Here is an 18,479-nt window from a genome sequence, read left to right as displayed (position 1 = left end):
GTTCCAGTTTGCTTAACGGCAAGTTACTCAGGCAAGGAGACCCCATGTCTCAAACTGTTGGGAGTGATAGATGACACAGTGAGGGATTAATTTATGAATATGGTAGAAAAACAGTATTTTCTAGTTTCAGATGGCTACAAAAGGAAAGGAGAAAGAAAAAGCTCTGTCTTTTGTAAAGCACTGCCCATCACAGGGTTGTACTCAGCAGGATGTCATTTAGATAAGGCCAGATGCTGACTATGCAGTAATCAGCTATTTGAAAAAGTAGATATAAATTTTTGTGCCTTAGTTACTTATAACTTATTGCTTTTGTTAAAAATGTAAAAACCCTTCGTGTTGCACATGCACTGAAAACACTTCTGCAATGAGAGCACATGGTTAACCGACAGGATTCTGCTGTTAGTTTTCTTCAGGGCTTTGAAAATGAGATGACTCTGCAGAGAGGCATTTATGAGGAAACACATGTCTAACTTCACAAATAGCCCATTTTGCCTTGTATCTAAACTAGCTCAGAAATTGTTAAGCTTCCAATTGGTTTCTGAAGGAGGTAAGCATTGAGTACAAACAAAATAATGGCTAATATTTGGGCTATATGCTGCCTGCAGCTTAAAATTTTAGCTCCAATGGAACATGAAGTATTGTTCAGTCTGGGCACAACAGCACAATGCAGAAAATATATAATGTTCACTTTATTAATGAAAAAATTCCAATGGAATGAAAAGGATTGGTTCAGCTCCAAATTTGGCAAAATATTTTATTTTATATTACACTCTTTTACTTCCAACTACTTTCCTGAAGGTGACTTGAAGGTTATACCCATTAATGAATTTAGTATAAAAACTTTAAAAAAAAAGCTTTCATAAACATTTTCTCCCTTTTGACTCATATTTTTGAAGAGAATTTACTACCCTAATATTTTTCATGGAAAGAAATGTGAATTTCTGCATTTTTTACTCTAATGTCACTAAGATTATGGAATCTTCTGAATGTATTAATAACAGAGTAAATAAAAATAAGAGCGTAAATAAACATGGGGATTCTATCTTAATTTACAGCATTATATTGGCAGAATTGAATTTGGCTATGATACTTTTGTAATTTATTCTAAATCAGAAAGTTACACATACAATTTAGATGCAAGCCATTTTAAATGAAATCATCTCTGGATTGTAGTTTCATAAGCTGCAGTCTATTTTGAATCACTTTATTGAGAAATACACAGCATGCTCCAATCTATGTGTTTTTTCACACATAGAAGCAAGTAAAGTATAATATTAACCTTGCAGTTTGTGAGATTATTTTGGGTCTTATTGAATAATAATGGGAATATATTCTTTGCATAAAAGGTTTACTCATTGGGTCAAGAAATAAGATTGAAAAATAAGGAGTTTGTATGTTTTCTTCTCTATTCCTTGGCTTCCTTATATTTCTTCTTTTAATGAATTTTTTTTTTTTATGATGATGTAAATGTAAAGAGGATGAGAGATGGGAACTGGGCAGCAAGTCTGATGCTCCAATGGAAGACATTACAGTCAAACGTAGGAAGCCTCTATCCAAGATTAGCTGATTAGTACCTTCTTCTGACCTACTGCGATGTCCTGAACTGGTCCTTTTTCTTGGGATCTGATTCTGGAACTCGTGATGACTAATCATTTATAACTTGTCCTTTGCTAGTTCTTTAAGGGGTTGTTGATGTAGGAAGCTAGAGACTGAGACTGCTAGAGTGGGAATATAAGGAAAAAAAACCCCTGTAATACTTATTTCTACTTGAGCCTTGTGTGTCAAAACTTTAGAAGCAGCTTTTGAGTTTGAGTCTTTTTGATTTTAGAAGTTGAAAGCAAAATAAAAATTTCCTCAGGGAGAAAGGCTATTTCTTGTCTGGAAAATTAGGACGTGAATGTCCCTATTGTCTTTAACCACAATGTCCTTTTTTTTCTGACATTCAGCCACCAAAATGTGTTTGTTTCCCTTGCCAAATGGTTTATTAATTAAATATTGCCTTATTTTTCTTTCAGTGACTGTTTTCTTGGAAAGTTAACTGAAGTATTTAAAAAATTGAAAGTATTTTATATCTTTATTTCATTCCAAACATAAACTCAATCAGTTTTGAAATTCTGTATCTGGAAATTTCATGTTTTATGCTAAAGCTTTCAGCTTCACATAGCTTGCTGAATTTTTGCTGTGTAATGCCTTCACCTCACCATGGTGAATCAGTTCTGTAAAAGCCAGAGGAGGAGGATTTAGAATTTTTAAAAAGTATTTAATATAGCCTTGCTAAAATTGATTCTCAAAGTACAACTCTGTATTAATGCATAACAAAACATTGCTGTATTAAATTTCAGCATGCTCTTAATTGGACACATTGGCTTTACCCACAAGCGGTAGATCTTGATTATATGCACTTGTATTTTTAAAACACTGCATTGCACATAACTTTGCACCAATGTAGCTGTGTAATATTTATAGCATATTTTATCCCATGCTTACCAAGGACTGATGTAGCAAGAGACATAATTCTTTTATTAGAAACTCTTAATTAAAATGAGCTTAGAAAACTAGAGCAGATCAATGATATATTATCTTCAGACCAAATTTCTAAAGGGAGCTAAACTCAGGGACATAAAACAAAGTCAGTAGAAGTCCCACCTAATAATTAATTCTCATTTTCCCAGGACTCGGTTTTCTTGGCAATTCTGGAAAGCAGTATTCTTTCATAATCCTCTGGAAATAGGTTCACTGTCATCGTTTTCCCTTGTCACTTACATAGCCAAGAACATATATTTTAGAATATTTAATTCACATTTTTGTTAAAATTAATAATTCTTTGTGTGGAAATTTTACAAGTGCAGAGAAACAATAATTTAAGTATTTTCTTCTTGTCTTTTTCTCTCTAATTTAAACATAGCTGAGATCTTTCTCTTTATATAATTCCATGCCCTGCTTTGTAAAATAAATATATCTGAATTTGTAATTTGCTATCTTTACAGGAAGGAACAGGATAGTGTATGTCAGGACACTGGGTTCTAGCAGGTCTTTCACTTTCATTTTCCTCTTTAAAAAAAAGACTTTAAAAGGCCCTTTAGATCAAGAATGATAAAATAATAATTGATGATGATGATGGCAATGATGATGATGATAACAACACTAATGCATCAGGCAAGCCTAATTGAGTCCTGGTATTAATTTCTGTCTCTCTGTTTCTCCGTCTGTCTGCCTTTCTCCTTGTTTGTTGAAAGGAGTTGAAATGAGTATCATCATGAAGTCAAGGGCAGTGGTGAGACAGATCCATAGTCTGATCAAGTCAAGCTCAAATACTGTATTCTTTTACACTTAATGGCCCTCTAAATCACAAAGCCATCATCATCATCACTGCCATCAGATTTTTGCATGTAGACAACACTTTACATGAAAGAAGCAAAATGAAACAAAACAAAACTATGTATCTTATCTGGTGTGAGCACTTGGCACAGGTAGAGTAGAGCACAAATTGCTAATCCCATTTTACGGTGGAAAATTGATTGAGAGACTTGTCTGAGGCCACATATCTACTAAGTGTGGAGCCATGACGAGAACTCAGATTTTCTGACACCAGTGCTAACATTCAATTTTTTTTTCCTTTAGTAGGGTAACAAATCAAGTCTCAATTAGCATGAAAAAAAAAGTAGGCAGAAAATAGTAATATCAGTAATATTTATTGTGTGCTTACTATGTGCCAAGACTTTACTGGATTATCTCTAATCATCACAACAATCCTATGAGATAGACACTATTACTATTCTCATTTTGTAGAAAACTCAGTTTGGGCACTGTGGGAAAAAGAAGTTAAGTACCACTCACAGTTAGGAAATGTGAAGTTGAGATGTGAATCTAGGCATGACTGACTTCAAGGATGACCCTTACTGTGTAAAACTGCCTCGGGAGGCCAAGCCATCAATTTGAAAAATCTCTTTTAAAAGCAAATTGTTTACCTGGTAAGTCATATTAAAATATTTATGAGATAAACTAAACATTTTTTTGCTGCTTTTTACTATTTATAAAATAATAAAACATTTTAATATTTTCTCAGATGAACATTATTTTTTGGCTTGCGACTTTGTTATTAAAGATATTAAAAATGAAAATGTTGATTTACTTGTCTTTGTTATTTTTTTATCCTAAACTAATTTTCCATGTAACTTGAAGGACATCTAATTCATTTATTGTAGTCCCTCATCTATGGATATTATCCAGAATCACTTTTCTGTTCTATTATCTGGCATCTACTTATCATTTTGTATTTACATGCACTTTTGGTTTAGTTTTTAGGAGATTTTAATTTGTACTTTACATTTATTTATCATCATATCATTTATATACTAATATATATTTGTATTTATTTAAATTCAAAAGAAAATCTTTTAATGATTATGTATTTCCAATTTTTCATAGATGCCAAACTCTTTAAATGAAATCTATTTTGAGAGATCCAATAATAATCATTTGAATCTTGGTAGAAGAAATAAGTTGGCCTGCAGTTTCATCAGCAAATGGCATGGCTGGCATGGAAGTAGCTTTTTAAATGTATTAAAACTATGAAAAGACAGCCATGAATAATTTTAAGTGAGTCTCTATTTTACATACTTAAATCAGGGTCATGTGACTGTATTTAAATAGGTTGCTTGGTGACAAGTCAGCCTTAATCCATTTTTTGTTATTTATGGGATAATGTGCTCTGACTCACCCTTATTTTCATTTGTATAAACCTCCTTCGGTTTCTGTTTTATCAGATAGGGTCAAGGAAGAGAATAGTTTTCCATTTTTCCTGAACAAAAGTTGACCTTGGAAAGAAGTAATATGTATCCTGTATTAGTCACGGAAGCAACTGGTCTCTGAATTTTGATTACATGCAATTATTAGGAACTGAATGCCTAATAATGAAAATCCTTCCTTAGATACTGTGACTTATTTAATATAATTTGTTATGTTTTCCTCCGATTTTTGGTGGTGTATATTATCTCTTCCTTCTGTTATGCTCAATATACCTTGGAAACCTGATGCACCTTTGGGAACTCATGAAAATGAGATGTTCAGCTGCCTTCTTGAGCAAGGGGCATGTTCATGTTGTGGACAAATCATTAGGTGTTTATTGAAGATCCCACATCACATTAGTGATAGAGCCTCTGCTTCTGATTTGTGAGTCTCATTTGTACTCCCATGACCTGGTACTAGGAAACCTTCATCTAATCCATCTTTTCCATTTTATTTTTTTTTCCAGGCATTAATTCTTCCTCTGAGTCCCTGAAACTCATTGTGTCTTAGGTGGTTACTACCACCTGCTGGCCATTTAAAGAACATCTCAACCCTCTTACTAACATTAAAATTCTAAACTGAAGACTTCAAGTCTTATACATATTTCTATATCCTACAATGTTTTATAGATAGTGAGTGCCCAAAAGTATTTGTTGAATGAATGAACAAATTAAATTCTTTTTTTTCCTAAAACTTAAATTCATCAAACACTTAATGTCTTCAGTATCAGGCCCTGATGGGTTTTGAGATAAAGATGAAAGACATACTTCTAGTGTGGATGAGCAAGTCTTGTGGAAGACTCAGGCAAGTAAAGACATAGCTACCATGGAGGTGTTGATAGCTATGCTAGAGATAAAAATGTGTGTCATAAGAGCAGAGAGGATGGGCAACTAAACCAATTGCTGGTAAGGGTACAAAAGCCTCAAGGAGAGCTTTCTTGAGGGGATGACACATGATGTGAGTGTTGAGGAACAAGTAAGAACTTGAACATGGCTTCGTGGGGAACATGATTTAATCCACCATGAAGAGACAGTGCTTTCCTTCATCCTGATACATCTGACTATGCTTTTCTCCCTTTCTTCCTGTAAGCAATTCCTACTTATTCCTCATCTTCACATGTCTTTCTCCTCTGGTTTTGACCATCTTATTTTCTTCTTGTAAGATCTGTGTGATTATATTGAACCCACCCAGGTAATCTGGGATAATCTTTCCTTTTTAGGATCTTTAACCTAATCTCATCTACAAAGTACTTACGTCATGTAAGGTAATATATTTACAGGTTCTGGGGATTAGGTCATGGACATCTTCCTATGTCCCCCAAGATAAAAATTCAAGAGGAAACCAGGTTTAGGGATTGGAGGAATATGAACACTGGAATTTGAACCTATTGAACCTGGGATATCTGTGAGTCAACCAAGGAAAGAACCTGCCAGTTGAATATTCAACTAGACTAGTAGAGAAGGCTCTACTCTCTACTTTCATAGAACAAATAGCCTATTCTACACTGTGAAGCATTTAATTTTATACAGTGTTTTTCAACAATTACTTTACTCAAATTGGTCTTATATTTGTAGTCGAACTGCAAGTTACCTGATGCTATTGTTTTATAGAACTTTTGTATGCTAACTGGTCTAAGCCTCATTTTCCTTATTTTTAAACAGGAATAAAAATGGCCCACTTCATAGTATGTTTTTGAGCATTAAATGAAATAGTGTATGTAAACTGCTTGGTACTGTGCCTGACTCTTTGACAGTAAATGTTGGTCATTATTTCTCTTAGGATAATTACCTCATCTCCACGTGCTTGGCACAGGTAAGGCACGTGGGAGGTGCTGAGTACTAAGAAAGGGCAAGAGGAGTATAACACAACCCTTTCATGGAGAGTTTAAAGACTTGTGCGAGAGATGAGAATTTTCCAAGGCAAAGAGAAGACCTATATAAAGTGATGTCCTTTAGCTCACCAGGTTTGGCAGTAAAAAAAATTAGAACTAAAAAAATTATAAACGTATTCAATCAGGATGTTGGGAGGCGGGTGGCTGAATGCTTGATTTCAGGCAAATAGTTTAATTTCAAATGAACAGACATTTTATTTTCCCAAATGCCTGGCTATATGAATGTATTTAGCAAGCACTCTCTCCCTGCCAAAAGTTTTTGCATATAGACATGAGGAAAAAGAGAAAGTTTCCAGGTTAGGGGTAATGCATGGAATAGATCCTACAGGGCTGATCATTCCAATTTGTTTTCTTTTTTATTTCCATTCCTTCTCTTGTTACCACTTTTAGGAATTACATGTTCATTTAGAATGAATAAAACATGTAACTTTTTGAATCTGCATTCAGCCTTGAATACAGATCAAATCTTTAATGTCTGTGCCACCAGTAATGTATCTGCAAAAGCACAAAACAAAAATCCCAGCAATATTGGTACAGGAGAAGAAGCCTCTTTGTGGAACTAGGCAGTATAGCCTGGTACTTATGCACAGAAACCAGTGTGCAACTGTAAACCCTACCTCCACTACCTAGTCACAGAAATTCCTTTCATTTATCAGTGTCCTCATCTGTAATATGGTAATGATAATATTAATACCTTCTCATAGAGCTGTCTTAGAGCTGTTAGTTTGCCCTTTCTCCATATTCAGGCCTCAACAACTTAACAAGTATTTACTGAACACCTACTATGTGCTGGCTACAACTTAGTATTCACATTAACCAAGTGAGATGATAGTATACATTTTTTTTTTTTTTTTTCAAACAGGAGAATGAGACTCAGAGAGCTTAAATCACAGACAGATTAAATAACCTGGCTGAGGTCTTTCAGGAATGAAAGGGATTCTGTCCCAAGTCTAGTGCTCTTTCTACCACAACACAGCTGTTCTGCATAATCTATGAATTTTTTCAATAGCCCCAAATCTTAATTTCCTTGCTAATAAGGAACTTGGATTCTTATCCAATTTGGATTCTTATCCATTTCAAATGTTTAGGTTTATGCCTTTCAAGACTTTTATTTATAGGCAGATCCTAGCAATAGGTGAGAATCAGAGAAAACTTATAAATATATTTGAGCAAAAATAATATGGGGGTGAAAACAGTTGTTTCTCACAGCATGTTTCATATTAAAATATCTGACAGATAGCTTATTATTTTCTTGGCAAACTGCTAAGGCTCCAGAAAAGGATAAAAAAGTCCTCCTTCCCAATGTCATTTGTTTAAAATACTAATTGTCAGGACAGTCAGAAACCTCCTATGCTTGCCAGAACTTATTTTTATTTTTATAATCAGAAAAAAATATAATGTGCAAATCTGAATGCAAATTGCCTCCTATTTAATTACATTATGGTTGTAAATTACCCTCAATGCCAAACATTTCTGCCCTGGATTCCAGAACTCTGTGTTGCAATTATATCTTCCAGTGCATCTTGAAATTTTACAGTGGCAACAAATGTGTAATAGCGATAATTATGAAAAACACTTGCAACGTGCGGCTTAATTTAAAATCTAAATAGTTTCATGATTCTATATTTGAAATGTAAAATTTAACCCTGTCAAACTTTCATCAACACCTAAATTTCCTAGTTCTTCTGCTCACAATCTCAGAAATAAGAAGTGATGAAGTTGTTGAATGGAAAGAGTAAGGCTCTGGGAATCAGTGACAGATAGCATTGACAAGCCAGGTGACCTTGGGCTTCCCTTGACTTTAGTTTGCTCATCTGTCAAATGAGAATAGTATTTGCTATGGCTAAACAAGTCTACTTTCTTTGAGGGATATATGAGATACTGTATTAGGTGTAAGGCTAAGCTGCTGTAACAAAGAGTCAATAATATAGTGGTTAAAAGAACAAAGATGCTTATTTCTCTCTTCTGTACAGACCCGGGGAGGATAGGTGCCCTGCTCTGCTTCATTTCAGGATTCTGGGTTCCTTCCGATTTGTTACTTTGCCATATACCAAGGCACTTTCCTCACTTGCATGGTCAGAACTAGTTTTCAGACAAATCCATGTTCCAACTCACTGGAAGAGGATAAAGCGCACAGGCTCTTTTAAAGCCCAGGACTCAGAGTGGCAACTACTTCTGCTTATATTTCACAGTGGAAACAAAATTATACAGACCAAATAGTTGCCAGGGGAGTTGTTAAGTGTAGTCTCTTACTTTGCAGCCATAGACCCGCTATAACTGTGTTACTACAGAAGAAGAAGAAGAGAATGGATTTTGTGGATAAGTAACAGTCTCTGCTACAGATATGGCCATGAAAGGACTCCTAAGGTGAAAGCAAATTAATATTATTTGAGCGACTTCTGTAAGTGAGCTGTGCACACATCTTGTTTTATTATCTCAATAATCCTAAGAAAATGGAGGTTCAAAGAAGTTTCACAGTTTACCCAAGTTCAAAGAGATAATTAACAGCGGAGTTAGGATTGGAGACACATCTATGTGATACCAAAGTAAGGTGCTCTCCACCACATCAGGGTTCTGAAAATGAGATTTTAATGAATTGGATGGGCCAGAGGGCACTGTGTTTTAAAATTATGATAATATGGGTATGCTATTCTTCCTGAATGCTTCATCTATTACTCATTTGGTATCCTGATCCTGCCCACTAGACTATAGCTCAGTTTCTATCTCCTCATTGAAGACTTCCCTGTCTCCTCTCTTGTCTAAGTTCCTTCAGCATTACGGTTGGTACCACATGACTTAGTGATTATCTTGGCTTCTATTGTTTTCTAATGTGCATGTGAATAAATCTTGTCTCTGCAATGGACCTTTAGGTTCCTTAATAGCAAAGTCCTTTTTTTTTTTAATTAAAGAAGTGGTAGGTTTACAGAAAACCATACAGAGAGTACAGAGTTCTGATTCACCCTCCTCAGGCAAACTGTTTCCCCGTTGACATTTTGTATCAGTATGGTACCTTTGTTACAATTGATGAAACAGTATTATTATAATTTTTACTATTAATGATAGTCCATCAGTTTCACATTAGGGTTTACTGTTTGTGTTGTACAGTTCTATGGTTTTTAAAATTTTTATTCTTGTAGCATATATACAACCTAAAATTTGCCCTTTCAACCAGACTCAAATATACAATTCATTTGTGTTAATTATGCTCACAGTGTTCTGCTACCATTACCACCAACCATTACCAAAGCTTTTCCATTACCCCAAACAGAAGTTCTATACCAGGTAAGCATTAACTCTCTATTCCCTACTCCTACCTTGTCCCCTGGTAATCTGTATGCTAGTTTCTGAGTCTATGAATTTGCTTATTCTATTATTTCATATCATTGAGGTCATATGATATTTGTCCTTTGGTGTCTGGCTTATTTCACTCAACATTTTGTCTCCAAGGTTCATCCATGTTGTAGCATGTATCAGAACTGGCCAAATGATATTCCATTGCATGTATACATCAGATTTTGTTTATCCGTTTATCTATAAATGGACACTTGGGTGGCTTCTATATTTTGGCAATTGTGAATAATGCTGCTATGGACATATAAGTACAAATATGTGTCACATCCCTGTTTTCAATACCTTTGGGAAAATACCTAGACATGGGATTGCCAGGTCATGTGGTGATTATTTAACTTTCTGAGGAATTGCCAAACTCTTTTCCCCAATGACATTCCAAAAACAATGAATGAGTGTTCCTATTTCTCCACATCCTCTCCAAAACTTATTATTTTTCATTTTATTAACAGCATCCATTATAATGCATGAGAAATGCTATCTTGTGGCTTTGATTTGCATTTCCCTAATGGTTAATTATGTTGAACATCTTTTCCTGTGCTTATTAGCCATTCGCATCTTCTTTGGAGAAATGTCTGTTCAAGTCTTTTGCCTATTTTTTAAATGAGTTGTTTGTCTTTTGTTGTTGAGTTGTAGGAATTTTTATATATTCTGGATATTAAACCCTTATCAGATATGTGGCATCCAAAAATTTTCTTCCATTCTATAGGTTGTCTTTTTTTACTTTCATGATAAAGTCCTTTGATACACAGAAGTTCTTAATTTTGAAGTCCCATTTATTTAGTTTTTGTTGTTGTTGCTCACGCTTTCCGTGTAAAGTCTAAGAAACCATTGCCTTGCACAAGGTCTTGATGATGTTTCCCTATATTTTCTTCTAGGAATTTTATAGTTTTGATTCTCTAGGTCTTTGATCCACTCTGAGTTAATTTTTGTATATGATGTGTGTTAAGGATCCACCTTCACTCTATCACATACGGATATCCAGTTTTCCCAATACTGTTTTGTTGAAGAGGTTATTCTTTCCCCATTGAATGGACTTGGCACCCTTGTCAAAAATCAGTCACATAGATGTGAGATTTTTTTGGTCTATATGTCTATCCTGGTGCCAGTACCATGCTGTTTTTTTTAAACAAAAAATACTTTAATGTATAGTGCCTTAATTTTACTGTTGAGGAATCAACATGTGAAAACTACATTTAGGTGGTAAAACTCAGGTCACAAACACAACATAAATACCAACTAATATCATATTTCTGGTATACTGGAAAACATAACAGTTTTGAGTCATGCTTAACACCTTAATTAAATAAAGAGAAAATGGGCAAGGGTGTCACAGAGGTATGCAAAGATAGTTCAAATAATCCTTGGCACTTCTGAGAAATTATAGATAGGATATATGTAGTAAATATTTCTGTAATACGGTGATTTCAGTCATTAGTGACCGTCATTCAGTTCATGCATTCAAAGTAATGGTAGTTATTTTTGATCACTAAAAACTGGTTTCAAATAAATTACAGCTCAGTGAGCTAAGAATACTACAAACACATTCAGAAATATAGTTTAAATCTGGGAAGTTTAAGGTAAAGGAATAATTGTCATTCATAATTACCTTTAGATATAATTGAGACTACACTACTATATTTAATTAGGTGTATTACTATGCATAGTTAATCCCAGTTAACATATTATCTATTTACTGGTTATCAACAGCACAAATTTTTATGCTCAAAAGAATCATTGATCCAGTAAAATGGCTACATTTAATTTTCTTTTAAAGACAGATGAACTAAATTAAGGAATATTGGCTTCTCTTGATCTCTTTTCCAAATTACTGATACAAATGTACCAAAGAAATAATTGTATATTTTTGCCTAACATCAAATAATCTGCACATAGTTTCTAAGATAGATGTATTTCATGTTCAATTTCCCAAAATAGAGGCTTTGTAACTGAAAGCATTCACATTCTTAGTTCTCTAAAGTAAACATTAAAAAACAAAATACAAAAAACGATCTCTCAGCTTTTGAATATCCCATTTAGTTACATGAAGTATTTCCTGTCCCAATACTCCCTCAAATTCAAAAGATGTTTATTTACTTCTTAAGAACATGACAAACAGTCTTCATTTCAAACCGTTCAGTCGGTTTCCATGGCAACACTGCGGGATTCCTTGGCTACCGTAAGTCGCATTAGTTGACTGTGGAATTTCTCAATCTTCTTGACATCTTGAGCTTGGTCTGTTCTATACACCAAACAAACTAAATCTTCTGTTACTGTAATACACAGACTCCCATCAGAATGCCTATATTTGAGAACCACACTTGCCTTCATAGGGTCTGCGGGGTAGAGCTTCTCGGCCGCACGCGCTGAACCTCCCAGGTTTGACACTGCGGCATCGTGGGCTGGGGGTGGAAAGGGAGGGGGCAGGAGAGGCAAGCGCAGGACCGCAAGGTGGCGCCACCCCACACACCCACCTACCTACCTCCCGCGGCCCCTGGACTCCAGTGTCCCCACCATGCTGTTTTGATTTCTATAACTTTGCAATAAGTTTTAAAATCTGGAATGTGAGTGCTCCAGCTTTGTTCTTTTTCAAGATGCCTTTGGCTATTTGGGGCTCCTTAACCTTGTATATAAATTTGATGATTGGCTTTTCTATTTCTGCAATGAAGGCTGTTGGAATTTTGATTGGAATTGCATTGCCTCTATATATTGCTGTGGATAGAATTGATATCTTAACGTTAGTCTGCCAACCCATGAACAAGGAATGTCTTCTATTTGGGTCTTTGATTTATTTCAGCAATATTTTGTAGTTTTCCATGTAAAAGTCCTTCAAATCCTTGTTTAGGTTTATTCCTAAATACTTGGTTCTTTTAGTTGGTGTTGTAAATGGAATTATTTTCTTGATTTCCCATTCATCTTGTTCATTATTAGTGTATAGAAACACTACTGATTTTTGCAGCTGATTTTGTAACCTGCCACTTTGATGAGTTCATTTATTAGCTTCTGTAGCTTTGGTGTGGATTTTTCAGGATTTTCTATATATAAGATCATGGCATCTGCAATTAAGGAAAGTTTAACTTCTTCCTTTCCAATTTGAATACTATTTCTTTTTCTTGCTTAATTGCCCTGGTTAGAATTTCTGGTACAATGTTGGAAATTAGTGGTGACAGTGGGCATCCTTGTCTTGTTCCTGATCTTAGCAGGAAGATGTCAGTCTTTCATCGAGTATGATGTTAGTTATGGGTTTTTCATATATGCTCTTTATCATGTTGAAAAAGTTTCCTTCTATTCCTAGTTTTCTGAGTGTTTTTACTAAGAAATGGTGTTGGATTTTGTCAAATGCCTTTTCTGCAACAATTGAGATGATCATGTGTTTTTTTCATTCATTATATTAATGTGGTATAGCACATTAATTACTTTTCTTATGGTCAATCACCTTTGCATATCTAGGATAAATCCCACTAGATCATGTATATATAATTCAAAGACCTCTTTTTAATGCTACTGTATCCCCCCACACTTTCCCACAGTGTGAAGAACAATAGCAAGTAATAGTAGGTGCTTTATAAGTAGACGTATTGAATGAAATAAAATCAAAGAGAGCATCAGAATTATGATTTCTTAGACTCAGAGGAACCAGACTGTTTTGATGCCTTTTTCTTGCATTTTGATTGCCAACTTGGTTAGATTTGCTTAAGTTTAGTTTTTGGCTTTTGATTTCCTGGTCAGAATCCTCCCATGACATTTACTTGGAAACTTATTCCTGAAGCCCAAAATGTAGGTCGAGCAAAGCCAAAGAACAAATGGGCAAGAGACAGAATTGTGGTCATTTCCTGGTGTCTGGCCATTTCTGGCTTGTACTAATGATAATTGACAACAATGGAACTCCTGGCTTTTCTCTGTATTTGTTCTCATCCACAGTATTTATGAGGACTGGATCAAGTTGCATCAACTTTATACAGTAATTTTTAACTGGGAACAATGACAGGGATGATTATGCATTTCAGTTTTATATTATACATATATGTATATATATATGACTATATATATCCAATTAATGTTTGTCATTCAAGGTGGTAAGCTGGAAAGTGAGGAGAAGGGGGAAAAATTAGATTTTTTCCATTGATCTCTTCCAATCTGCATGTAAAAAACAGTTGATTTGACCTTTTGTCCTAAAGGAAAATCCTCACCTTGAAGTGTTATATATACCAATGCTGGGCATTATAGGCACTAATGAATTTCATTGATTGCCCTTTTGATTTTTCACTTGCTGCTGAGCTTCAGTTAAAATTTTGCACTGTATCTAAACTTTAAAGAGATTTGCATATTAAGAGAAAGGAGATGGAAGTTCTTTGGTGACACTTGATGGTGTTAATTGGGGATAGTTGTGGGGAGCCGAACTCTGATTTTAGAAGTCTAAGGGGAAGGCCTTCTAGTGGTTTTCTTCAAGGAATCTGTTCTTCCCTTGGGTGGCAAGTACAGTTGTGATGGGCCAAAATCATGCATTGCTTTGGAAATCAAAGTGTCACATTCAGTATCTTGGTTGATTATTTCTTGGCTTGTAACTCAGTTATTTTGGAAAAATGTGGGTGGGTTCTTGATAGATAGGTAGTAAAAATAGCATCTGTGTCACGTGTGACTTTTTAAATGAAGCACTTATATCACATTTTATATTTCAAAGTGATTTACAAGTACTGAGATTCATTGTCAGTGATAATACTTTTGTGAGCCATACTTTTGAAAGTATTTTAACTTTACCTTGGGAGAGTAAGGCAGGGAATGAAATGATTCAACAATCTTTTAAAATATTGGTGAGAAGAGACCGGAATCCATTCCTAGATCCTACTTTTTGTTAGCCCCTGATTTGACTGCTCCTACCAATGGAATAAAATGGTAGAGTCTAAGGATAGAAAAGTTCTTCGAGAGATTCATTGCATCTAGATATAACTGCAACAAAATATTTCTAAGTAGATGGACATTAGCTTGCTTTCAAAATCCTACAAAGAGAAGAGTCCAACTTGATTTAAAAGGAAGTCTTTTCTTTTTTTTTTTAACACATTTTTTTTTTTTTTTTGTGAAATCCAACATATGCACAGAACAGTGACAACCTTCAAAGTACGAGCCAACAGGTTGTTAGAGAGAAAACCCCAAAGAATGCCATGGGTTACAGCTCCACAACTCCAGCCACTTCCCCACTATGATATACAACACACACAGAGAAAAGTGACAGCTCTCAAAGGATGACTCAACAAGCAGCTATATAGGTAATTTCAAAGAACGTCATGGGTCACAGCTCCAGCGTTCCAGCCATTTCTTTACTGTGAAATACAAGACAAATACAGAAAGGTGACAGCCCTCACCTTTAGAACAAACCTCAAAGAATGCCATAGGCCACAGTTTTCACCATTCCAGCCACCTCCCTCCAGCCATTCCAACATCTCAGTATCCAAATATATATATATCACCTTATAAAGATTCAGTATTCACAATCCTCTGTCAAATCCCATCCCATCCCGTCTGCTACCACTCCCTCCCCTTGCCCAATCACCAATTTCTTAAGTGGGTGAATAAAAGACTACAAAAATACCAGGGTATCTCTTTGGGTATTTCTAGATACCTTATTAAAAATTATGGATTGAATTGTCTCCCAAAAAGATACGTCAAAGCCCAAACACCTGATCCTGTGAATGTGACTTTATTTGAAAATTGGGTCTTTGCAGATGTATTCAAGTTAACATAGAGTCATACTGAATTAGAGTGGGCCCTAATCTAACATGACTGGTGTCCTTATAAGAAGAGGAAGAGAGACACAGGGAGAAGAAGACTTTGTGAAGATGGACACAGAGATTGAAGTGACGCATTGATAAGCCAAGGAATGCCAAGGATTGCCAGCAAACATCAGAACCTAGAAGAGGCAAGAAAGGATCCTCCTCTACAGGTTTCAAATGGACCATGGCCCTGCCAACACCTAGAGTTTAGACTTCTAGCTCCCAGAACTGTGAGACAATAAATTTCTGTTATTCTAAGCCACCTAGTTGTGGTACTTTGTCCTGGCTTCCCTAGACAACTAATACAATTGCAGTGTAGAAAAATCATGCCCAGAAATTCTGAAACCTTTCTCTCTGGAATCTAGTAAAAGATCCAGAAACACGATGAGTTATTTCTCCCAGTAGTTTCCATCCTGTTCATAAGATACTTATTTCCTTTAGTGTACCATTTCTCTGGTTCCACTCTTGATGTCTACCAACATCTGGGAAAACCTGTAGTTCTTACCATAAAAAATTTTCCTCAATTATTCCAGTACCCTAGACGCTCTCTTTACCTAGTACCAATTAGCTTACTAAAATAAAGAAAAATAATCTTTTCAATCCATGATTATTTGTAATTTGAACCACATTATTACTCAAATCATTTCTTGAATTATTTTCATCCATTTTATCTTGATAAGCCACCTCACAAAGATGGGTTCTTTCATTTGTTCATCCGTTCATCCCTTCATTCAGGTAGTCGGTTATCATTCATGGATGTCCTACAATGATTAAACTGCAGAGCTAGGAGCTGTGAGATTTTCCCAAAGGCCTTAGGGCATAGAGCTAGAAATATGCCCAGCAAAGATCTGAATATTGTCAGTCAAGTTTCTAATTATGAATGATGGCTTGTCACAGAACATAAAAGCAACTAAGTATAGGTCTCTCTCACAGCTCAAAGCAACTGTTACCCCATTTCCACTTAAAATGTGCCAGACACTGTGGTCTTCATTGGAAAAGCAGAAACAAATAGGACCAGGCCTCTATTCTGGAGAAACTACAGTGGAGATGGACACTGTAATAGAGTTGGTAGCTGGGAGCAATCATATAGGATGGCCAATTCTGTGCCAGGCAGTTTATGTACGTTAGCGTTAATCCTCTAAATGACACTATTACCTGCAGTATTGCTATTTTTATTTTATAGATTAGAAAACTGAGGTTCTGAGAAGTGTGTTACAGCTAGTAAACCGAAGAGCTGAAATTTAAACTCATGTTCTTCCAGCATACACAGTGGTTTTCATGCTGATTCCTCAAGTCATACCAACTTGTGTAGAATTATAGAATTAGCAGGACAGAAATCAAATAGAGTTGCATTTTCTTGGTGAGTTCCTATATGACTGGAGCCTCAACCCCCTCTATGTCCTTCCAGCTGGATTGAATGTTGTGTGTGTGTGTGTTTGTGTGTGTGCGCGCTATGAAGGTGGGCTGGGAAGAAGGCTGTGGGAATTCTGTCTGGCTTGTGAACTTCTACCTTTGTGCTCATTCTTTTCTTGGAGGATGTCCACTCCTCTCCCGAGAGGCCATCTTTCCTTTCACTTCAGCCCCCGTGCTGAGGCAGGTGGGGAGAAATACTCTTTTCCTGCTAAGACAATACGTCAAGTGTAATTCAGCCACAAACCACATTGCTTTGTATCCACAGTATTGTTCTGAAAATCTAAAGGTGCTGCCTTTTATTTTATGTTGCATCAATTGTCCTAGGATTATTCCACTCGCCTAAAGGTCATTGGACAGAAAGATTACCCGTGAATTCCCTGAGTATGATATGCCTAATAGTTGCTTGCTTTGGGCCACAAATACTACAAGACTTGTGCATCTCACCTCCTTTTCTAGGTGACCAGCAGGTAGGAAGGTGTTTTACTTTGCTAAAGTTGCTAAAGTGCAATCTACCAGAAATGGGTTGGTTTATACAATTGGGATTTATTAACTTAAAACTTACAGTTCTGAGGCTGTGAAAATGTCCAAAGCAAGGTATCAACAGGCTTTCCCCCTGAAGACTGTCTACTGGAGATCCTTAACTCCTCTCACATGGCCAGGCTTGTGAGGACGTCAGCTGGTCTCTCTTCTCTTCCAGGTTTCATTGCCTCCAGCTTCTGGCTTCAGTGGCTTCCTCTCTGTTTCTGTGGCTTTCTCTCTCTGTTTTCTGTGTGTTCTCTCTAAGCTTCTCTGGCTTTTTTTCCTGTCAGCTTCTCTGTGTCTTTTATCCTCTTATAAAGGACTCCAATAAGAGGATTAAGATCCATCCTGAATGAGGTTGGTCACATCTCAACTTATGTTAAGATCCTACTCACAATGGGTCCACATCTATAGGAATGGGTTAGCTTTAAGAATGAGATCTTTCCTGGGTTCTTCAAAGCATCACAGAAAGTAAGGGAGAAGAATGAGGGCACCAAAGTAGTTGAAATATATATCATACCTGGATATATCTGTATTTAAAGAGGATACTTCATTCAACTTGTGTTCTGGAATCCACTTTACTAATTCAAAGCCTACTTTTGTTAGCTCAAGACTGTGAATTAAAGATGCTAAATTGGAAAAGAATTTTTACATCTTTATAGATAAATGGACTGTCCATACTTAATCTGGACCTTTAACTGCTGGGGGTCCCTTCAGGATGATCTGCTGGCCAGTAACATTCATATAACTGA

General features: G+C 35.8%; 1 pseudogene; it reads right to left on the bottom strand.

Moving 5' to 3' along the window:
• Positions 1-12,163: 12,163 nt before the first annotated feature.
• On the bottom strand, positions 12,164-12,423 carry LOC119516533 (annotated as a pseudogene).
• Positions 12,424-18,479: the final 6,056 nt, after the last annotated feature.

This window comes from Choloepus didactylus, chromosome 20, assembly GCF_015220235.1.
Source record: "Choloepus didactylus isolate mChoDid1 chromosome 20, mChoDid1.pri, whole genome shotgun sequence".
Taxonomy (NCBI): Eukaryota; Metazoa; Chordata; class Mammalia; order Pilosa; family Megalonychidae; genus Choloepus; species Choloepus didactylus.
This window is presented reverse-complemented; position numbering and strand designations above follow the sequence as displayed.